The 9,767-nt window shown below is 49.0% G+C and overlaps 1 protein-coding gene across 1 annotated transcript in view; it reads right to left on the reverse strand.

Moving 5' to 3' along the window:
- The window catches only part of atp1b2a (ATPase Na+/K+ transporting subunit beta 2a), a gene marked incomplete at both ends in the record, with an annotated part of 170,757 nt that overhangs the window by 160,206 nt on the left and 784 nt on the right, over positions 1-9,767 (reverse strand). The gene's annotated exons all lie outside the window — the stretch shown is intronic.

The raw sequence follows: 9,767 nt of genomic DNA on the forward strand, positions 1-9,767 counted from the left end.
CTCCAGAGTTCTACATAGGAACATCTGCACCGTCCTCCAGAGTTCTACATAGGAACATCTGCACCGTCCTCCAGAGTTCTACATAGGAACATCTGCACCAACCATCCTCCAGAGTTCTACATAGGAACATCTGCACCATCCTCCAGAGTTCTACATAGGAACATCTGCACCATCCTCCAGAGTTCTACATAGGAACATCTGCACCAACCATCCTCCAGGGTTCTACATAGGAACATCTGCACCATCCTCCAGAGTTCTACATAGGAACATCTGTACCCACCATCCTCCAGAGTTCTACATAGGAACATCTGTACCCACCATCCTCCAGAGTTCTACATAGGAACATCTGTACCCACCATCCTCCAGAGTTCTACATAGGAACATCTGTACCCACCATCCTCCAGAGTTCTACATAGGAACATCTGTTCCCACCATCCTCCAGAGTTCTACATAGGAACATCTGTACCCACCATCCTCCAGAGTTCTACATAGGAACATCTGTACCCACCATCCTCCAGAGTTCTACATAGGAACATCTGTACCCACCATCCTCCAGAGTTCTACATAGGAACATCTGTAACCACCATGCTTCAGGGTTCTACATAGGAACATCTGCAACATCCTCCAAGGTTCTACATAGCAACATCTGCACCATCTTCCAGGGTGCTACATAGGAACATCTGTACCCACCATCCTCCAGAGTTCTACATAGGAACATCTGTACCCACCATCCTCCCAGAGTTCTACATAGGAACATCTGTACCCACCATCCTCCAGAGTTCTACATAGGAACATCTGCACCCACCATCCTCCAGGGTTCTACATAGGAACATCTGCACCCACCATCCTCCAGAGTTCTACATAGGAACATCTGCACCCACCATCCTCCAGAGTTCTACATAGGAACATCTGCACCATCCTCCAGAGTTCTACATAGGAACATCTGCACCATCCTCCAGAGTTCTACATAGGAACATCTGCACCATCCTCCAGAGTTCTACATAGGAACATCTGCACCATCCTCCAGAGTTCTACATAGGAACATCTGCACAAACCATCCTCCAGAGTTCTACATAGGAACTTCTGCACCCACCATCCTCCAGTGTTCTACATAGGAACATCTGCACCCACCATCCTCCAGAGTTCTACATAGGAACATCTGTACCCACCATCCTCCAGAGTTCTACATAGGAACATCTGCACCATCCTCCAGAGTTCTACATAGGAACATCTGCACCAACCATCCTACAGGGTTCTACATAGGAACATCTGCACCATCCTCCAGAGTTCTACATAGGAACGTCTGCACCATCCTCCAGAGTTCTACATAGGAACATCTGCACCCACCATCCTACAGGGTTCTACATAGGAACATCTGCACCATCCTCCAGAGTTCTACATAGGAACGTCTGCACCATCCTCCAGAGTTCTACATAGGAACATCTGTACCCACCATCCTACAGGGTTCTACATAGGAACATCTGCACCATCCTCCAGAGTTTTACATAGGAACGTCTGTTCCCACCATCTTCCAGAGTTCTACATAGGAACATCTGCACCCACCATCCTCCAGAGTTCTACATGGGAACATCTGTACCCACCATCCTCCAGAGTTCTACATAGGAACATCTGCACCATCCTCTAGAGTTCTACATAGGAACATCTGAACCCACCATCCTCCAGAGTTCTACATGGGAACATCTGCACCAACCATCCTCCAGAGTTCTACATAGGAACATCTGCACCCACCATCCTCCAGAGTTCTACATAGGAACATCTGTACCCACCATCCTCCAGAGTTCTACATAGGAACATCTGTACCCACCATCCTCCAGAGTTCTACATAGGAACATCTGTACCCACCATCCTCCAGAGTTCTACATAGGAACATCTGCACCATCCTCCAGAGTTCTACATAGGAACATCTGCACCAACCATCCTACAGGGTTCTACATAGGAACATCTGCACCATCCTCCAGAGTTCTACATAGGAACGTCTGCACCATCCTCCAGAGTTCTACATAGGAACATCTGCACCCACCATCCTACAGGGTTCTACATAGGAACATCTGCACCATCCTCCAGAGTTCTACATAGGAACGTCTGCACCATCCTCCAGAGTTCTACATAGGAACATCTGTACCCACCATCCTACAGGGTTCTACATAGGAACATCTGCACCATCCTCCAGAGTTTTACATAGGAACGTCTGTTCCCACCATCTTCCAGAGTTCTACATAGGAACATCTGCACCCACCATCCTCCAGAGTTCTACATAGGAACATCTGTACCCACCATCCTCCAGAGTTCTACATAGGAACATCTGCACCCACCATCCTCCAGAGTTCTACATAGGAACATCTGCACCCACCATCCTCCAGAGTTCTACATAGGAACATCTGCACCATCCTCCAGAGTTCTACATAGGAACATCTGCACCCACCATCCTCCAGAGTTCTACATAGGAACATCTGCACCCACCATCCTCCAGAGTTCTACATAGGAACATCTGCACCAACCATCCTCCAGGGTTCTACATAGGAACATCTGCACCAACCATCCTCCAGGGTTCTACATAGGAACATCTGCACCCACCATCCTCCAGGGTTCTACATAGGAACATCTGCACCATCCTCCAGAGTTCTACATAGGAACATCTGCACCCACCATCCTCCAGAGTTCTACATAGGAACATCTGCACCCACCATCCTCCAGAGTTCTACATAGGAACATCTGCACCAACCATCCTCCAGGGTTCTACATAGGAACATCTGCACCAACCATCCTCCAGGGTTCTACATAGGAACATCTGCACCAACCATCCTCCAGGGTTCTACATATGGACATCTGCACCCACCATGCTTCAGGGTTCTACATAAGAACATCTGCAATATCCTCCAGGGTTCTACATAGGAACATCTGCATCATCCTCCAGGGTTCTACATAGGAACATCTGTACCCACCATCCTCCAGAGTTCTACATAGGAACATCTGTACACACCATCCTCCAGAGTTCTACATAGGAACATCTGCACCATCCTCCAGAGTTCTACATAGGAACATCTGCACCATCCTCCAGAGTTCTACATAGGAACATCTGCACCATCCATTCTCCAGAGTTCTACATAGGAACATCTGCACCATCCTCCAGAGTTCTACATAGGAACATCTGCACCATCCTCCAGAGTTCTACATAGGAACATCTGCACCATCCATCCTCCAGGGTTCTACATAGGAACATCTGCACCCACCATCCTCCAGAGTTCTACATAGGAACATCTGCACCATCCTCCAGAGTTCTACATAGGAACATCTGCACCATCCATTCTCCAGAGTTCTACATAGGAACATCTGCACCAACCATCCTCCAGAGTTCTACATAGGAACATCTGCACCATCCTCCAGAGTTCTACATAGGAACATCTGCACCCACCATCCTCCAGAGTTCTACATAGGAACATCTGCACCATCCATCCTCCAGAGTTCTACATAGGAACATCTGTTCCCACCATCCTCCAGAGTTCTACATAGGAACATCTGTACCCACCATCCTCCAGAGTTCTACATAGGAACATCTGTTCCCACCATCCTCCAGAGTTCTACATAGGAACATCTGTACCCACCATCCTCCAGAGTTCTACATAGGAACATCTGTACCCACCATCCTCCAGAGTTCTACATAGGAACATCTGTAACCACCATGCTTCAGGGTTCTACATAGGAACATCTGCACCATCCTCCAGGGTGCTACATAGGAACATCTGTACCCACCATCCTCCAGAGTTCTACATAGGAACATCTGTACCCACCATCCTCCCAGAGTTCTACATAGGAACATCTGTACCCACCATCCTCCAGAGTTCTACATAGGAACATCTGCACCCACCATCCTCCAGGGTTCTACATAGGAACATCTGCACCCACCATCCTCCAGAGTTCTACATAGGAACATCTGCACCCACCATCCTCCAGAGTTCTACATAGGAACATCTGCACCATCCTCCAGAGTTCTACATAGGAACATCTGCACCATCCTCCAGAGTTCTACATAGGAACATCTGCACCATCCTCCAGAGTTCTACATAGGAACATCTGCACCATCCTCCAGAGTTCTACATAGGAACATCTGCACAAACCATCCTCCAGAGTTCTACATAGGAACTTCTGCACCCACCATCCTCCAGTGTTCTACATAGGAACATCTGCACCCACCATCCTCCAGAGTTCTACATAGGAACATCTGTACCCACCATCCTCCAGAGTTCTACATAGGAACATCTGTACCATCCTCCAGAGTTCTACATAGGAACATTTGCACCCACCATCCTACAGGGTTCTACATAGGAACATCTGCACCATCCTCCAGAGTTCTACATAGGAACGTCTGCACCATCCTCCAGAGTTCTACATAGGAACATCTGCACCCACCATCCTACAGGGTTCTACATAGGAACATCTGCACCATCCTCCAGAGTTCTACATAGGAACGTCTGCACCATCCTCCAGAGTTCTACATAGGAACATCTGTACCCACCATCCTACAGGGTTCTACATAGGAACATCTGCACCATCCTCCAGAGTTTTACATAGGAACGTCTGTTCCCACCATCTTCCAGAGTTCTACATAGGAACATTTGCACCCACCATCCTCCAGAGTTCTACATAGGAACATCTGCACCCACCATCCTCCAGAGTTCTACATAGGAACATCTGCACCCACCATCCTACAGGGTTCTACATAGGAACATCTGCACCATCCTCCAGAGTTCTACATAGGAACGTCTGCACCATCCTCCAGAGTTCTACATAGGAACATCTGCACCCACCATCCTACAGGGTTCTACATAGGAACATCTGCACCATCCTCCAGAGTTCTACATAGGAACGTCTGCACCATCCTCCAGAGTTCTACATAGGAACATCTGTACCCACCATCCTACAGGGTTCTACATAGGAACATCTGCACCATCCTCCAGAGTTTTACATAGGAACGTCTGTTCCCACCATCTTCCAGAGTTCTACATAGGAACATCTGCACCCACCATCCTCCAGAGTTCTACATAGGAACATCTGCACCCACCATCCTCCAGAGTTCTACATAGGAACATCTGCACCCACCATCCTCCAGAGTTCTACATAGGAACATCTGCACCCACCATCCTCCAGAGTTCTACATAGGAACATCTGCACCCACCATCCTCCAGAGTTCTACATAGGAACATCTGCACCAACCATCCTCCAGGGTTCTACATAGGAACATCTGCACCAACCATCCTCCAGGGTTCTACATAGGAACATCTGCACCAACCATCCTCCAGGGTTCTACATATGGACATCTGCACCAACCATCCTCCAGGGTTCTACATAGGAACGTCTGCACCCACCATCCTCCAGGGTTCTACATAGGAACATCTGCACCAACCATCCTCCAGGGTTCTACATAGGAACATCTGCACCAACCATCCTCCAGAGTTCTACATAGGAACATCTGCACCAACCATCCTCCAGGGTTCTACATAGGAACGTCTGCACCATCCTCCAGAGTTCTACATAGGAACGTCTGCACCATCCTCCAGAGTTCTACATAGGAACATCTGCACCAACCATCCTCCAGAGTTCTACATAGGAACATCTGCACCAACCATCCTCCAGGGTTCTACATAGGAACATCTGCACCAACCATCCTCCAGAGTTCTACATAGGAACATCTGCACCAACCATCCTCCAGGGTTCTACATAGGAACGTCTGCACCATCCTCCAGAGTTCTACATAGGAACGTCTGCACCATCCTCCAGAGTTCTACATAGGAACATCTGCACCATCCTCCAGAGTTCTACATAGGAACATCTGCACCCACCATCTTCCAGAGTTCTACATAGGAACATCTGCACCAACCATCCTCCAGGGTTCTACATAGGAACATCTGCACCAACCATCCTCCAGGGTTCTACATAGGAACGTCTGCACCATCCTCCAGAGTTCTACATAGGAACATCTGCACCGTCCTCCAGAGTTCTACATAGGAACATCTGCACCAACCATCCTCCAGAGTTCTACATAGGAACATCTGCACCAACCATCCTCCAGGGTTCTACATAGGAACATCTGCACCATCCTCCAGAGTTCTACATAGGAACATCTGCACCAACCATCCTCCAGGGTTCTACATAGGAACATCTGCACCAACCATCCTCCAGAGTTCTACATAGGAACATCTGCACCCACCATCCTCCAGAGTTCTACATAGGAACATCTGCACCATCCTCCAGAGTTCTACATAGGAACATCTGCACCCACCATCCTCCAGAGTTCTACATAGGAACATCTGTACCCACCATCCTCCAGAGTTCTACATAGGAACATCTGCACCAACCATCCTCCAGAGTTCTACATAGGAACATCTGCACCAACCATCCTCCAGAGTTCTACATAGGAACATCTGCACCAACCATCCTCCAGAGTTCTACATAGGAACATCTGTACCCACCATCCTCCAGAGTTCTACATAGGAACATCTGCACCATCCTCCAGGGTTCTACATAGGAACATCTGCACCCACCATCCTCCAGGGTTCTACATAGGAACATCTGTACCCACCATCCTCCAGGGTTCTACATAGGAACATCTGCACCCACCATCCTCCAGAGTTCTACATAGGAACATCTGCACCCACCATCCTCCAGAGTTCTACATAGGAACATCTGCACCAACCATCCTCCAGGGTTCTACATAGGAACATCTGTACCCACCATCCTCCAGAGTTCTACATAGGAACATCTGCACCAACCACCCTCCAGGGTTCTACATAGGGTTACCATGACATCGTGGGATTAAACCACCAGCCAGACTTATCCTTGTTCCATTGCCGTTCCACGATGGTGGAACGACCTGCCGAACGCAGATCTGCGGAGTCCAGATCTGCTTTAAGATGCAGACCCATGGAACAGGGTCATGAGTTTTTGTTTGTATTTTAACAGAGAATATTATGGGATGGGAAGAAAAAAACAAAGAAAAAAAAAAACAAAAAAAGAACCGTGACATGTAAACACATGGCTCCCGCTGGACTCCAGCACCTTCCTGTTCTCGTCTCATATGTACGTCGCTTTGGAAAGACGCGTCTGCTAAATAACTCTAGAGTAGAATAGAATAGAATAGAATAAAGAGACGCACACACTTCCTGTGTAAAACATGCTGCTCCTTTATTGGCTGAGAGACACAGACTATGAACAGGGAGAGAGAGAAAGTGACCTTCATACGGGGCATGGAAGGGGACGAGTCAGCATCACTACAATAGGGAGAAAAGAGAGAGAGAAAGAGGGCCATAGCATTGTGTACATGACCCTGTCTTCATGTCCTCTCATGACCCTGTCCTCATGTCCTCTCATGTCCCTGTCCTCATGTCCTCTCATGACCCTGTCCTCATGTCCTCTCATGACCCTGTCCTCATGTCCTCTCATGACCCTGTCCTCATGTCCTCTCATGTCCCTGTCTTCATGTCCTCTCATGACCCTGTCCTCATGTCCTCTCATGACCCTGTCCTCATGTCCTCTCATGTCCCTGTCTTCATGTCCTCTCATGTCCCTGTCTTCATGTCCTCTCATGACCCTGTCCTCATGTCCTCTCATGTCCCTGTCTTCATGTCCTCTCATGTCCCTGTCTTCATGTCCTCTCATGTCCCTGTCCTCATGTCCTCTCATGTCCCTGTCTTCATGTCCTCTCATGTCCCTGTCCTCATGTCCTCTCACGTCACTGTCCTCATGTCCTCTCATGACCCTGTCCTCATGTCCTCTCATGTCCCTGTCTTCATGTCCTCTCATGTCCCTGTCTTCATGTCCTCTCATGTCCCTGTCCTCATGTCCTCTCATGTCCCTGTCTTCATGTCCTCTCATGTCCCTGTCTTCATGTCCTCTCATGACCCTGTCCTCATGTCTTCTCATGTCCCTGTCTTCATGTCCTCTCATGTCCCTGTCTTCATGTCCTCTCATGACCCTGTCCTCATGTCCTCTCATGTCCCTGTCCTCATGTCCTCTCATGTCCCTGTCTTCATGTCCTCTCATGACCCTGTCTTCATGTCCTCTCATGACCCTGTCTTCATGTCCTCTCATGACCCTGTCTTCATGTCCTCTCATGTCCCTGTCTTCATGTCCTGTCATGTCCCTGTCTTCATGTCCTCTCATGTCCCTGTCCTCATGTCCTCTCATGTCCCTGTCTTCATGTCCTCTCATGTCCCTGTCTTCATGTCCTCTCATGACCCTGTCCTCATGTCCTCTCATGTCCCTGTCTTCATGTCCTCTCATGTCCCTGTCTTCATGTCCTCCCATGTCCTGGTGTCCTCACATGTCCCTGTCTTCAGGTCCTCTCATGTCCCTGTCTTCTGGTCCTCTCATGTCCCTGTCTTCTGGTCCTCTCATGTCCCTGTCTTCTGGTCCTCTCATGTCCCTGTCTTCTGGTCCTCTCACGTCCCTGTCTTCATGTCCTCTCACGTCCCTGTCTTCATGTCCTCTCATGACCCTGTCCTCATGTCCTCTCATGTCCCTGTCCTCATGTCCTCTCATGTCCCTGTCTTCATGTCCTCTCATGACCCTTTCTTCATGTCCTCTCATGTCCCTGTCTTCATGTCCTCTCGTGTCCCTGTCTTCATGTCCTCTCATGTCCCTGTCCTCATGTCCGCTCATGTCCCTGTCTTCATGTCCTCTCATGTCCCTGTCTTCAGGTCCTCTCATGTCCGTCTTCATGTCCTCTCATGTCCCTGTCTTCATGTCCTCACATGTCCCTGTCTTCAGGTACTCTCATGTCCATGTCTTCATGTCCTCTCATGTCCCTGCCCTCATGTCCTCTCATGTCCCTGTCTTCTGGTCCTCTCATGTCCCTGTGTTCATGTCCTCTCACGTCCCTGTCTTCATGTCCTCTCATGTCCCTGTCTTCATGTCCTCTCATGTCCCTGTCTTCTGGTCCTCTCATGTCCCTGTCTTCATGTCCTCTCACGTCCCTGTCTTCATGTCCCTGTCTTCATGTCCTCTCATGTCCCTGTCTTCATGTCCTCTCACGTCCCTGTCTTCATGTCCCTGTCTTCATGTCTTCATGTCCTCTCATGTCCCTGTCTTCATGTCCTCATGTCCCTGTCTTCATGTCCTCTCATGTCCCTGTCTTCGTGTCCTCTCATGTCCCTGTCTTCATGTCCTCTCATGTACCTGTCTTCATGTCCTCTCATGTCCCTGTCTTCATGTCCTCTCATGTCCCTGTCTTCATGTCCTCTCACGTCCCTGTCTTCATGTCCTCTCATGTCCCTGTCTTCATGTCCTCTCACGTCCCTGTCTTCATGTCCCTGTCTTCATGTCCTCTCATGTCCCTGTCTTCATGTCCCTGTCTTCATGTCTTCATGTCCTCTCATGTCCCTGTCTTCATGTCCTCACATGTCCCTGTCTTCAGGTACTCTCATGTCCATGTCTTCATGTCCTCTCATGTCCCTGCCCTCATGTCCTCTCATGTCCCTGTCTTCTGGTCCTCTCATGTCCCTGTGTTCATGTCCTCTCACGTCCCTGTCTTCATGTCCTCTCATGTCCCTGTCTTCATGTCCTCTCATGTCCCTGTCTTCTGGTCCTCTCATGTCCCTGTCTTCATGTCCTCTCACGTCCCTGTCTTCATGTCCCTGTCTTCATGTCCTCTCATGTCCCTGTCTTCATGTCCTCTCACGTCCCTGTCTTCATGTCCTCATGTCCCTGTCTTCATGTCCTCTCATGTCCCTGTCTTCGTGTCCTCTCATGTC

This window comes from Telmatherina bonti, assembly GCF_933228915.1.
Source record: "Telmatherina bonti genome assembly, chromosome: 18".
NCBI classification, from domain to species: Eukaryota; Metazoa; Chordata; class Actinopteri; order Atheriniformes; family Telmatherinidae; genus Telmatherina; species Telmatherina bonti.